Below are 15,142 nucleotides of genomic sequence, written 5' to 3' on the forward strand. Positions count from 1 at the left end.
AAGATGAATGCGTGAAGAGTGTATAGATGTATGTCGAATATATCATAAGTAATCATGGATTATACAATTGCATTATGGAAGACGTAATTGGATGTGAAACTACTGTTTGTATACTTGCGTTGTAGAAGACGTAACCGAATGTGACTATTTAGTGTAGTCGTGAAGATATAACATACAAGAGTGTCACCAATCCAAAAGAATTGATTGCAATGTTGGAGGTTTGTTGCAGTAGAGTAATCTCTGTCATATGATGCAAGGTCATAGAAGATTGAATAGTCCATATGGACAGAGTAATTAAGGGATTGAAAATTTGGGGCCGAAGGTGTAGATATGATACATGTTCTGTTGTAGAAGCGGCCTAATAAATGACAAGGTGTATCTCAGTTGTCATGGGCTGAAGGTGATCTTTTGTGTGCATGGCTAAACATCCATCGGCATAGGATGTAGCATCTATCAAAGGCTCAAGGTTGAGCTAACAATGTAAAAAGAGTGATCAAGGGGTTGAAAATTTGGGGCCAAAGGTGTAGGTATGATACGTGTTCTATTGTAAAAGAGGCTCATAAAAATGATAAGGTGTGCCTCAATTGTCATGAGCTGAAGGTGATCTAATGTGTGCATGGCTAAACATGCGTCGGCATAGGATGAAGCATGTATCAAAGGCTCAAGGTGGAGCTAACAATGTAAAGGCCTGGAAGCTTAAAATAAAACTGAGAATGCATTAGATATCCTTGAGGCATAGGATTGTACATAGGTGGCATATGTGTGTGCAAGAAGATTGCAACAATCCTTAATCTGAGAGGAAGATGACTACCACATGTCACACTCATGTGCTGAACCTCTAAATGCCAAGAGATTGATCTGGTGTTAGATGCGTGAAAGTGTATACCAATGATAGATCCGAAGGGACTGACATCTGTGGGAACTAATCGGGTGATATGGCAATGGCTTACTTGGCTTGGTGGAATTTACTCTCCTCCATAGGTATGCTAATCTATAGCTATACTACACATCGAAGCATTAAATGTAGCAAAATGAATTTTAGATTGTTCATTTTCCATTCCTTTTATGTGCTAGATGGCCGCAATGGATGAGAAGGTGGTTCTGATGATAAGGATTTAATGTTTCTAACCTGTGGATAAGTTAGAATGTAGATGTGAGATGCCCACCGCATAGAGCATTCTGTTGGTCATTTTTGCTTTTTATAGCTCCTCCAAATTCCACCTAGATTAGTAAAAGTTATGGGTCTAGGAAGAATGGCCAAACTTTGATCACAAGAGAGAGGGAAAATGATGATGTGGCATGACATTGTGCTGATGTGGCACTGCAGGTCACATGTAAGTTACCAAAGTGTGCATGTGTGGCACTCAGTGCTTAGGTGGCATTGATGACTATGCATGCATATATGCAAAATTTGGCCCAAGTTAGGGTCTAGAGACCCAAGGCCTACGCTGCTGACAACCTAATTTACTTGATCTGGAGAAAGCACTCCACTTCGAAAACAGCTAGGCTGACCATCGGATGCTCCTTAGAGACACCACCTTGCCAAAGTCTCTAAGATAAGCCTTAACCAAGGCTAGAATAATCGGGACTCTCAAGCCTAACTAAACCTGGTGTTGAAACACCAGTCGGTTTCTGACTTCCCAAATGCCAATCAAGGCAGCAGTGCTTACGTATGGACAGGAGGCTGCCAGAGTCGAGGGGAGCCTCCTCGAGTCCCCGAGAAAGATTATTGCCCAATGGGATCCCAATGAGAATTTGACCATCAATCCTGCACTTCGCACGGCCTTCTCAACTTTCCTTGATACCTCTCTTACCACTTGTCTAGAAAAGATGCCTCAGCAAGGGCTTTCCGACATAGCACATGCTGGATTAACTTGGAATCTTTTCGCCAATTTGCTCCTTATTGGCATCCCCCAGTTCATGAATAGAACTTATCTTTCCCAACAATGTAGCCCTTCCACACATCCCATATTCGAATAAGTACTTATCGGATGGGGGCTCCACTTTGCACACAAGTCCTTTGCAACTACATTGAAGTGTGTGCAAAGTCTCCCTCCACTAGGCTGGGTTGTGCCTTAATCCCCACCTCTTGTTCAAGTGAGCTGCACCACCTTCACTTTTGTTTAGCAGTCTTTAGATGACCTTCGTTGAGAGGTTGCATAATGGGGTTTTGGCCGTAGTCCACTAGTTGGATTTCGCTCTTTCTATTGTGATCACATTGTAAGCCTAGCCTTCCAGGTGGCTCTGAGTACTTCGGTTCCCCCCTCAGACATGGGAACTTCCACCCTTATCTCATCAATCGATTTCCAATCTGCCTTGCGCGGATCCCACAGATCATTCCAGATTTGGAGACTTTCTTGTGGAGGATCTTGGCTCTCCTTATGTTGTGCAAGGAACTCGGCGGTGTGTCACTCCACCAGATACTCTCAAGCAGGCTCCCAGCTCCCCTCAACCCCTTCTGCCTTCCCAAAACAACAATGGCTTGCATGTCTTCGCAGCATTTACCAATCCTATAATAAGATCTGAGCCACGATGTGAATTAGGAAGGGGGACATTAACTTATCTTAGCAGGTTAGACCCCTCAACTCTCTAGCCTAGACCCCTCAACTCCCCTACCCCCTTCCTCTTGGGATGCTTGAGAGTCAAGTGGGACTTCACCTTGGGGACGCTTGAGAATTTGGGAGTTGGAGCAGGATATGTGAAGCTGGTTAAATGCCTTTTTGGGAATGCTGAGGTAGTGTTATGGGTTTGAGCTCAAGTGATTTATCCGACAAGGTTGCCCATTGGCTCCCTTGTTGTTAGCACTATGCACGGTGCCACTCATGACCTTGATGAAGAAACAAGTTCATGAAGGATTGATCAAAGGCGTCATGCTCCCCTCAAGACACATCTGTGTAATAAGCTATGTGGTCATGACATGGTGTCCTTTACTCAGGAAGACCAAAAATGTGTTGCTCGCATCTTGGAAACCATCAACTTATTTTGCAATGCATCTGGTTCTAATGTAGCTAGACTAATACTTTTCCATTAGGACAAAGCCCTAACCCTCCTCCCCAATGAATGAAAGACCTGGGAGTGTAGATTATTCAGAGAGGGGAGATATTTAGATACCTTGATAGGCTTGGGATAGAGACCTTGTGTTATGTTTTAAGAGGTTTAAGACCAAAGACCCTCATGTTCCATGACATAATACTCACCCCTCCTTTCCCTAAACCTGACCTAAAGCATGAGTGCTTTATAGGCCTCTTTGAAAAAATTAAATCTATTCTCCCTACTAGCCCTTGAGCCCCTCACAGCTTCCTTGATTCTTGGAAAGACTCCTAAAGTGCACCCATGTAATACCATCCACCATCTCTTCCTTGTGTGATTTTTTTAAATTCTTTTCCTCAAATGTTTACTTCTTGTGGTTGGCCCCAGGCATGTCCTCCTCTCAACCTTCTTGCTCTCCAACTTTTCCTCCTCTTGGCATGGCACCATCTGTAATTGGACATGCATCACGACTTCTTGGGCAGCTCTTAGTGACTCAATGATTAATTGAATCGTGATTGACCTGTTGCTCGTTTCATCATGAACCTCGCTTTGCCTTTTCTTCCCACCGTCTTCCATGGTTCTTGGGTGGGAATATCGTCCTGACTGGGCTTCGCATGACTATTTGTGTTGGCAATCCCTTCCATTTGAGATGGAGGTGACTCTAGCATTGCACACGTTGACCCTCAAGCGTCTCATCCAATGACTTGGTTGTACCATTTGTCTCTTTGATCCCCTGAACCTCTGTGATGTCCACCTTCTCACCCATGGCCAATGCTGTATTGGTTGGCTTGAGGGGACAACTCCTAGCAAAATACGCCATACATTTACATACATAGTATGAGTTTGAAAACGGGATGAAATTGATCTGTTGAGCCACCAATGTACCTTCAGGGAACTTGATTGCCACAAACATGGGGATTTCTTGTGTTTTGTCCCATAGTTTCATCCTTTGGTACAACATGGGAGACAATGTTGATAACAAGTGTGCCTGGATATGTACGTAAGGGCACAGGCGCCTGCGCTTTTGAGCTTTCCTTGATAGTTCTCTGGCTGGTCATTGAAGGGACTGTGTGAGTTATTCCCTTGACATATTTTCTTTGCATACTTTAGTCGTGGCGCTCTCCGAGTTAGTGCGTGAGACTAGTCTTTTGAAAGGGGGTGGGCTTGGCGAGGCTTTCTGCAGTCCATTGGGAATATCATTTTCCTGAGCTTATGCGGGTAGCACATTTTGTGTCTCTGCGATCTCTTTTGGCGAGATGGAAGGTAAAGTAGCACAGCCGGTAGGGGAGGGGTACCACCCTCAATGGGGGCAGGTGGTTGCGTTCCTTGAGGAGCCGAGCTTCCCTATTCTTGGTGCAGCATCTGTTCTCTTTCATTCGTTTCTTGAAGTTCTTATAGTTGAGCCAGTAGGTTATTGTCTTCTTTGGCCAGGTTGTCCTCATTCTGGATGAACACCTGAATCTGTGTCTGGGCTATGAGGATTTTTTGTAGAGTGTCACTTTGTTCCTGGTTGCATACATAGATGTAGAAAGACATTAGTAGTCTCAATAACATTGTCGTCAAATACTTTTGCACACCAAGAAAACCAAATTGACCAAAGTGCAGACGCTCGGATGGCATTCCAATTGGGGGATGCTCTATTAGGCATGCCACTCAGTAGAACATACACTTAGTTGAGTGAAAATCTAGCGTGTCAAATCTGTGTTGAGGACCACAAGGTTTTGGAGAGTCTACAGTTAAGAAATAGGTGCAGTATGTCCTCCCGAGCATGTCTACATCTCTTTAAAATTCCATCCTTGTGAGACCGACCCTTCATGCTCTTCTCGCTGTCCAGACTCCTTTGTGCATGATTAGCCAAAGAATGCAGGATTGCTTCTTAGAAATGTTCTTTTCCCACACCTTTTCGAATCTCTTCCTTCAGGTTCCACTTGAGTCTTTGTTATGCCATTTCAGTTTTCAAGAACGTCCTTATTAACTGTTCTTGCCCTTCCACACAAATTGGGATAGGTGTCATCCAGTTTTGCCCTACCCATCTAAATTCCCTTAGAGATGGTTTGAGTGGCCTCCCATCCACAACAGGCTTTCTCTTGAAGAGAGTGGTCGTCTCTCACGTATCAGTCTCAGATTGAACCTCTTGAATCAAAAGTTGGCTATCAAGCTTCCATCTTCCATCTAGGTACCTTGCTCTCGACTGCATAGATCCCCCTAGATTCATATCCCCTTCTTGTTGAGTTTGAGAGCTCCTTTCAAGTCCTCATCGCTTACTTATGCATTCGGCTAGATTATAGGGAACCATACTAAGTCTTGACTACAGAAGATACCCGTCTTTCTTGAAAAGCCCTTCCACTTGATATATGGTTGCGTTGACTCCCACGCGTGCCACATTCCCTTCCATAGTTCTGACCCTTTGGCTATACATGTTTCATTACCCAGCAGTGCCACCTCAAAGGGAATCGGTTTCCAGTGTCTGCATGTTGAATATTTTAGCACCTTAAGATAAGCTTTCCCATTTTCTTCAAACTCCATCTTTCTAGGGTTGGGTTTGCATAACTTCTTGCTCTATCTTCACCCTCTCTAATGCTATCTTTAACTAATTTAAGCATTAATTCATATCTTCAAGAAAGTCTTTGGCTGTTGAAATCTTTTATTTTTTGAGTCCCACTGCAATTGGTTGTTGAGGTTGAAGCACATACATTATCATGGATGGACTGAAACCTATAGTTAAATGTTTGGCACTATTATATGTAAAATTTAATATGGGCAAATACGATTGCCAATTAGTTTTCCTTTTATTACATATGCTCAAAGCTTATTGTCAGTTTTTAGATTGACTCTTTCGATTGGACCATCACTTTGTGCACGATCCACAGTCCTCATATTCAACGTAGTTTCCAACCTCATAAACACAACCCTCTAAAAAAGTTGTTAAATTTCCTATACAATACCGGCTGGTAATCCATACAATTTATAGATATGCTCCATAGATAGCTTTGCTAATTTGAGAGTTTTAGCATTTTCATTGGTTGGGATAAATTAAGCCATCTTGATCAACCAATCCATAATTACCCACATAGATTCGTGTTCACTATGTGTCTTAGGTAGCCCAATAATAAAATCCACAAAGATACTTCCCATTTGCCAAATGGAATCTCCAAGGGATGTTGGAGACAACCTACTTGAAGGCGTCTAGTTTTATTGACTTGGCATTTTTGGCACTTTGATACATAATCTTGGACATCCCTATCTATTTCAAGCCAAAAGAATTAGCTTGTCAAGTGTATACATCTTTTCAATTCCCAGGTGTCCACCAGTCGAGCTATCATGATGCTTAAAAGAACTTTGGCACCTAATGTCATTATTATCCAGAACACGTAATATACCTTTGTAGAGCAATGAGCTATCTGTAATACTAATTTTTTTTCACTTGAATACCTTTTACCAACCTATGGTGCATCACTCTTTCCATGTGGTTCCTGAATGAAAGATCCCTGGCTTATTGGATCCCTCCTCATAATTTCTTTTCATATTTTAAAAAAGTGAGAATCAACATAGATGTGTCACCCTTTCCATGTGAAACCTGAATAAAAGATCCTTGGCTTATTGGATCCCTCCTCATAATTGCTTTTCATATTTCAAAAAAGTGAGAATCAACATCACATTTTTCTTTTTAAGGACTCTAGGAAATCATTTTGGAATTGAGTAAAACTCAAATAATTAACCATTGGCTTCGACTTAGGGAATCTGCTACCACATTAAAATTTCCCTTCCAATATGTCAATTGGATGTCAAACTCTTGCATTATTTTAGCCCACCCATCTTTTCTTCCTTTAAGCTCTAGATGGTAGTTGATAATTTTTTGATCAAGATGATCTCAAAGTTAGCATCATACAAACAATCCCTATAGTCATAGCCAAGCTTTTGACCAAGACTCAAAGCATAGTCATAGAAGAAGGGCTTCACAATGCCAACACTCTCAAGACAAGGAATAGTTAGTCGTACCTCACCATCAAGGAACTAACATCAAGTCCCATACCAATACCGGGGTGCAGCCATATATGTCATCAAGGATTGAGGCTAGAAATACCAAAGATTTTGATGGCTGGTAGGTGAGTACCAGAGCCTTCACCTACAAGGGGACTACCTCCTAAGACCGCTCAATGCTGATTCAACCAATTTCCTATATTTGATTATTTAAGGATGGCAACAAAATGTATGAGGCTTTCCTTAAGATATTCTAACAAGAGACTAATGAGGAAGATGCTGCCACTAAACTCAGTGATCTAAAGTATAAGGAACATGATCTATTCAAGATTTTGTGCTCAGATAGTGAGCTCTAATCAATCAGCTCAGTGTGACTCCAAATGACAAGTCATTACAAGCTTGGTTGATTATAGGATGTACTCAAATTGATCAATCTTCAATCATTGGAGATAGTCAATCCAACAAAAACACATTGGACCAAGCTCTTGCTCTGAAGAAAAGTGTGCCATCCAAAAAGAAGACCAATAAGAAGACTAAAGCAAGTGGTAATAACAATGCCTTAAGCAAGCCTAATAAGTTGAAGTTGGCTATAAAGAAGGCTCTGAATGAAATGGGCTTTAGAGAGAAGCCAAATCAAGAAGAGAAATGGTGTAACAAGTGCTCCAAGAAGGGACATACGGAAGATGATTGCAGGACAAAATATTGTGGGATTTGCTCTAAATATGGGCATGATGAGTCTACTTGTTGGTATGCTAAGAAGAAGATGCTAGAAGTGAATCAAGTTGAGATAGAACCAAATGTAAGGAAGCATGGCCATTGAAACCTGAGCAGGGTAAGGGTAAAGGCAAAAATGGGAAAGATAAGAATCAAGGTCCTTCACATATTTGTTTTACATTTGTAATGATAACCACACCAAGGCTAAGGGCCTCCTATGGCAAGAGCATTTAAAGATACTTCAAAGTGATACGAAAAGATGAGAGGTTGACCCTGGATGCCAAGCTTTTAAGTTTAGTTAATGCCGATGCAGTAACCCATTCACAACAACAACATGCTGATGCAGTAACCCACTCACAACAACATGTCACCAATAAGGATGGATCAGGCTCTCCTATGGGTGATATCAATTAGAAAACATAGAAATAGATTGCCTCAATGAAAACTCAGATTGAAGGGTAAGGCTCTAGTTGTGGACTTGCCTCCTAATTTGAGTAAGGTGTCACCTAGTGTTGCTGTAGATAACTTGGTAGAGGCTTCTACAAGTCAATATCAAGAAATACCAAGTTCTAAAGGAGACCCAAATCCTAAAATGGAAAAAGCATGGGAGATTTTCTAGCAAATGAAGGGTAGCCTCACTATAGGGGAGTTACTTAAAATTGCAACTTTAAGTTAAAGAACCACCCTTCATGGATTCACTAGTTACTATTCCAATAATTAATCCTCCAATGGATTACTGTCAAAGTTCAAAAGCAAAAAATCTTAAGATTCATCATGTATGTTGGTTTTGGAGTCAACATCATATCTATGGCTGCTACGGTGAATAAATTGCAACTAAGAATATGAAACCCTCTCCTTTTCAAGTGTGGATGGTAGATCAAAGACCTGTGGAATCCATAGGTATGCTTTTTGATGTTGTTATTACTACTGATAGTAGTCATTATACAGTGAGTTTATTGGTTATTCCAATGGAAGGGAATGCCTATCCCCTATTGTTGGGAAGACCCTAGTTGAAAAGTTCCAAGGTGTTACATGATAGGGGAACCAAGTTAATGAAAATAAAAACTAGAGATAAGGAAATACAAACTCAAACCAATCCAAGTAAGGTTCCTGAAAGTTGCAGGCCTTAAGTTCTTGAAGTTAAGGGTCAGTTTCCATAATATGTTGAAACTTAGCTTATGGAACTTCACATATTACCAGTGGGAGAGCTTGACATATTCCAGATAGTTGCTAGCCTAAAATAATACACCACGGAGGGGGGCACCACCATGATTGGGACTTGCCAAGTGCTCTAATTGATTACATAAATGAAGCCTTCTAAGATCAACTAATCAAGCTCACCTTTGGATTGCTTAGCATAATTTGGCTTGGCATCCAACATCAATGGAATCTAATGGTGTAGCTCCAATCAAATACATCTTTGTATTATACAAAAAGATATTTGACAACATGAATTTGGTTAGCACAATGATGCTGGCACTTACCAAGACTATGAGTGGTTCTCCATTTCCCCCAAATTTAGCTTTGGGTAGGTTCTAAAACCAAGTTTTGTGAACCAACTGGAGTAATGGTCACTTTTCACATTTCCCAATCACATCTTTAGTGAAATGGTTGGGGTATAGATGTTTTTGCTCATCCAACTTCTTTTCCTTTATCTTTTTTTTGAGTTTGGTATAGCTACTCAAAATAGATCTATCTTTTCCATAGGGAAGATTTGATTCTGCATTAGTCACGAGTCTACATCCTATGGAAACTAATCATTTGCCTCCAAGCCTTTGGTTGAGAGGTACTCTATGCCTTGCTCAGATTGGTGTGAACTTTTACCTCACTATCCCCATCCTTGATTGTCATGATCTTGAGACCCCAATCATGTTGTACTTTGGCATTTTTCAACCATGGTCTACTAAAAAACAATGGATAGGAATCATTTCAAAAATATGACAATCAAATTTATAGTATAACACCCTCCTCCAATCTCCTCCAATCATGATGACCATAGCCAAGAGCATGTCTTTTGTTCCATGGGTTTTTGCTCTGTGATATGCACTAAGTATAGAGAAGGCTTCAAATTCAGAGCATCAATTATTTTACCATGGTTTTTGAGATTATGTTAGAGGAGGAAACGTAGAGTCGTGAGCAAGCAGAGATCCCAGTGAGGCAATTGTCTCTGTAATCCTAGGTCTTGTACAAGTTTTTCATGAAGATTACAATCTAAATGAGTGAGGGTATGATGTAGATGGGACATCCCATCAAGGTCTCCATTGCCATCACCATCCTCATCTAGCTTTTCTCCTTGAGGAAGTGAAAATTGTTGTACTCATTTTATAGATGTTCCTATACATGGACATGCCTAAGAGACGTTGGTCATGTCTCTTTGAAAAGTAAACATGATGGCATGACATTCGAGATGTTTTTCTTTCCCTCTCTTTCTAGTAGGTTTTCATCCTAGTAAATGCATCCCAATTCCACTCTAAGGACAAATCATTAGCGTTCTTATTTTGTATGGCAGGAGCCTTGATGTTAACACATCACCTGTAATTTTTTAGAGAAACATTATTTGGGGCAAGAATCGCTATATTGAAGCCCAATATTGGGCAAACTCTATGGGGTAAAGAGAGGCTAGAAAGGATATAGCGAAAGGGGCTACAACTTCACCTTCCCTGCATTACACCTCCCCCTTGATCTTTGCCTCCATAATCTGCTTTAGGTCTCAAATTTTCTCTTACAACTCTCCTACATACACATTCTTTCTCTCTCTCTCTCTCTCTCTCTCTCTCCCCCCATGCTCCTTGGTAACAACCCAAACCTCCATATTATGTTTGATTTTTTGCACAATGTTTCCCCTTTAGGAAACTCATAAATCACATATGTAACGAAACTGATTGTCCAAAAATGAAGTTCTTAATCTATTCCCTCATATCCAAATGATTTCCAACATTGCTAGAGAGTTGGTGAGCCCTCATTAGATAGAATTTCATCAATATTCTAGTAATGCACTTAATGCAATAGTTAAGGCTTGAAAATTGTCTGATTTTTTGCACAATGTTTCCCCTTTAGGAAAGTCATAAATCACACATGTAATGAAAATAATTGTCCAAAAATGAAGTTCTTAATCTATTCCCTCATATGCAAATGATTTCCAACATCACTAGAGAGTTGGTGAGCCCTCATTAGATAAAAATTCATCAATAGTCTAGTAATGCACTTAATGCAATAGTTAAGGCTTGAAAATTGAGTTGCCTTGCAAGTAGCCATCAAGCTTACAAAGAATTTGGGAAGGTGTGTTGATTGATGATGATCCTACCATTGCTGAGTTGGAAAAGTCAGAGGCTTATCAAGTCTCTTCTTGGAGTCCCAACCTCCACCTATGTTGGTGGCTTCAATGGTAATTCCCATCTCTACTCCTACACCTATGTCAAAGTACATAAAATACACACAGAGTGCTAGAGTCCTACATGAAGCAAGTGTATCTAGTGGACCTAAGATATGTAGATTAATGGATTAAATACTTATTCAATCTCTTGCATTAATTTCTCATCTCTTCTCTAGTGTATAGTTAACTACATTTTGTGCATAGTCTCTCTTCTCACACAAGCTTCCCCTCTCTTTCAATATAGTATCAAATATCAATGTGCTTTGGTCTCTTCTAAGCCCTTGCTAGTACCTTGATCAATCTAAAGAGGGAAAAACAATATCATGTGTTACTTTTTGGAAGTATACACGCAATAGGGGATATGGCAAACAGGCCAACATAGCTATTGTGAGATTTAATTATAACGAGACGTGAGGCTTGCAAAGCCAATATACCGTCCTAAGGCACTCATGTTAGTGAAGTACACCAGGGGGTCGAACAGAATCAAGGAAAATACTTAACTTGGTGGGCATAGACACATCACCTGGCCATTTTGATGCTGGATTAGGGAAGTTTAACAAGGGTTACACTGCATACAATGATAACATGCGACAAATCTTTACATTTGGAGGGTGAGGGTCAAAAGGTTACATCTCCTCATCATGATCCTGTAGGGCACACATAAGTAGTCAATTTAGAGGGAGAGCAAGAGGGCTAGATAGATGATAATAGGGCCTAGCCTGCAAGGCAAGAGGTCAATATTGAAATGAACTCCAATAAAAAGTTACAACATAGGAAATACCAGTGTAACCAGAAAACGCATTTTGGGCAAGTTTTATTGGTCATTTTTCTTTAAATCCCTTTGGATTCTTAGATCTCTTGCTTGTATTATGTTGGTTTTAAGTTCTTGCTATTTTTATATCAAAAAGCCTGATCAAGATGAGCTCTTTTCTCTTGAATGAAAGAGTGAGAATTGTGTCTATTACATCTTGATATTGCTACATTTCATTTAGTGCAAGAGCTTGTTGTTTTGTGTGAGACTGTTAACACTTTATGTATTGTGCATTTAACATGAGATTGGATTCTCCAAGTGTGGCTGAGGCAAAAATTTGTAGGCGTTTACATGAGATTTGGGGCTGATTTGTGGATGAGTTGTTGTGGGTATCTCAGGAGATCGTGAGGGAGCATGCCAGGAAAGTAGTTGCACTGGGTTCTAGAATTGGAGTTGTTCAGTTTGTTGTGGGGAAGTCTTGGGCAATTAAGAGTTTTTTATTATTTTGTACAGGCTACTGGCTTGCATGTTGTTGCTAGTTCATGCCAGAGGTTTTCATGTCTTGAGGAGTAGGTGTTTGTGAAGTTCGTATAGATTAGTGGAAGCAGGTTGTGAAAAAGAGGTGGCAAATTATTTACAAGATTTACATATGTACCAGGGACACCTTTAGAGGTTATGTGGCACCAATTATCCATCTTGATTGGTAGAGAGCTTCCAATCTAGAGCTTGTGTGCTTTTCTTTAGTGTATAGTGCAATGTGTATGCTTTTGCTGGAGCAGATAGTTTATCACTTTGGAGTTCGAGGTTTTTTGGGTTCATGAGAGGTTGAGGTGTTCTCTATGATCAAGTAGTGTATGAATCATGACATGTATATGCAACTATAAAAGTAGTTTGTTGTTTCTATACCTATCCTATCAATGTGATGGAGCAAACATTCAAAAGTTGCTTTGCATTGATTTTTGGAGAGGAGAATAAGTACAAGGGTGATTGAAATTTTGGAAGGTCGTGAAAATACTTCCATTGAGATGGCTAACAATGGTTTTGAAACTCTGCTGAGAGAGAGAGAGGGTCCCAACATCCTTGTACATCCATGCTAGAGAAAGGACAAATGTACCTATGGGGCACAAATTGGTGTCACCCAATACATCACATTTACTTGGATGCAAAACTCCTCATCATACTATAGTACTTTGGCCTTGGTGCACTTTGTGATGTCCAAAGTTGGGAGGGGAATATCCTTGACGTCAAAGGGAATTTTTTTGAGATACTCTATCTCTTCTCGGTTTGAGTTTTCAACTTGCCCTCCCTTCATTCCTTATTTGAGGTTCAGTGATGCCCTTCCCCTTTTATTGTGCCATTAGGTTTGGTTTGATGTTGGTGGTTGGGCCTTCATTGCCGGCCCTTCCTATTCCTTTGCTAGATTCAATGTCATCAACTTCTTGCTAGGAGCTGATCTCCCCAAATACATTGGCATCTTCCTTGTCAAAACATCTCCTAGGCTAAAAAATAAGCTGAAGAACTTCTTTGTCAAAACATCTCCCAGGCTAAAAAATAAGCTGAAGAACCCCTCATATTAGAAATACAATACTAAATAAGAGGAGGAGGACAAATTAAAGACATCATTAGAGCATGTGACTTTTTGATCTATCTTCAATGAGATTTAGTCACTTAACTTAATGCTCATTTAAATATATGTTGATGTACCCAATCAACAAGCTTTGCTTATCTGCATAGCACTTTGCCATCTTCTTAGAATGCCGAGAGTCTCGGCCAACTTTATGTGACAAATCGCTAATTTAAATCTATAATCCTTGAAGCATCAAAGTAGTTGATAATATTTAAAAAAGAAGAAGAAGTAATGAGCCCAAAATGCACATGGTCCAAATAGAAATGAAGAGTCTAGAACTATGGAAAATTGATAAACTTTACAATCAATGGCAAAAGTATCTCAGTAAAGGCAAAGAATTAGAGGAAAAAGGAAGCATATGCAATAAATGAATGCATGCTCTAGTTTTCCCTTTTACTCTGTATCACATAATTGCTGTCTAAATACTTGTCGGAGATGCTATAGTGAAATGTCGATGGTTGCCGATCCTTGGTGCGGGTTTTGCAGGTTCCTTTTGTGCTTCCATCAAATGGGCTTCCCTTGGCCTGAATCATCACACGCGGCATGCATTGGACACGTTTTACATTTTTTATCCCATAAATTGCATGTTCAAAGGTGACTGTGTCATTCTCTATATAGACTCATAATTGGAGGTAATGTAGCATCGTAGAAATTGGTTGTGTATCCCATAAATTGCTTGTCAAAGGTGACTGTGTCACTCTCTATATAGCCTCACAATTCCAAGACGTACAGCATCGTGGAAATTAGTTGTTGAGCTCAGAGCGAACTGTTTTTTCGCCTTTTACTTAAGAATACCGCGTGGTCGGCACATGAAGCAGCATATACGAATTTTTGGTGCGGCTCCTCTCTTCTTGAGAGGGCTGCTCAGTTGATGTCACTGTGAAGGTGGTCATCCCATACTCGTGTTAGTTGGTACTTTGCCTGATTCAGTTGCAGTACATTGTGTCTTGTGCTCGCTGTGACTTTATAAGGTTCTTTGTGAATCCGCATATTGCTATTTTGCGAATTCTGGCTGCCATTCATTCACATCTGGGGAAAACAGGCAACGACAACTGTAAGGAGAACGATCCTTGCACAGAACGCGCATTGCCTGGATTACGAGTTCGCCTGAAAAGAGCATTATCAGCAAGAGACGAAATGGCCTTTGGTGCATCTACCTTTTCACCTACCAACAGGTCCTTGGAAAAACCAAGCTCTGGACTCTCGTCCTTTTGTTTGATTTACCAAGGGCCAGGATCTGGAGGCGGTCGGGTTTATTCCTGTCCTGCAATAATATAATATTCTCTGTTTTTGTCATGGTGATGTTATTTGCCGCATGACACCGGTACATGTGCTGTGGGGATGATGCCATTAGTGTTTGTAGTGTCATACACGGTGACCTTTTGCCTAGCCATGTTTCCAAGTTGCATTCTCATTCAAGCTTCCAAGCCAGCCTGCACAAGATCCTGAAGGAAACTGGAACATCCCACGCCATAGAGATGATGATGCTCCTGTGGAAAGCTTGGATCGGTGGATCTGTAAAGCACGTTCTATGTATCATGCTGCTTTGTAGATGAGCCAACCTAGCATCTTTCTTTCCTGCCCTTGTCAAGAACAAACTGCCCATCTAGCCTTTTGTCTTGCTATAACCTGCTTCGTTATTGGATGTTTGGACACTCATTTTTTC

The 15,142-nt window shown here is 40.6% G+C and overlaps 1 non-coding gene across 1 annotated transcript; it reads left to right on the plus strand.

Annotated features, from left to right (window-relative positions):
- The first annotated feature begins 14,218 nt into the window (after positions 1–14,218).
- On the plus strand, positions 14,219–14,337 carry LOC147900771 (U5 spliceosomal RNA). The gene has a single exon (XR_015541263.1). It is a non-coding gene; the product is annotated as a U5 spliceosomal RNA (small nuclear RNA).
- The last annotated feature ends 805 nt before the right edge of the window (positions 14,338–15,142 follow it).

This window comes from Dipteris shenzhenensis, chromosome 6 (assembly GCF_047967505.1).
Source record: "Dipteris shenzhenensis isolate YYH24624 ecotype China chromosome 6, Dip_SZ_1.0, whole genome shotgun sequence".
Lineage (NCBI taxonomy): Eukaryota > Viridiplantae > Streptophyta > Polypodiopsida > Gleicheniales > Dipteridaceae > Dipteris > Dipteris shenzhenensis.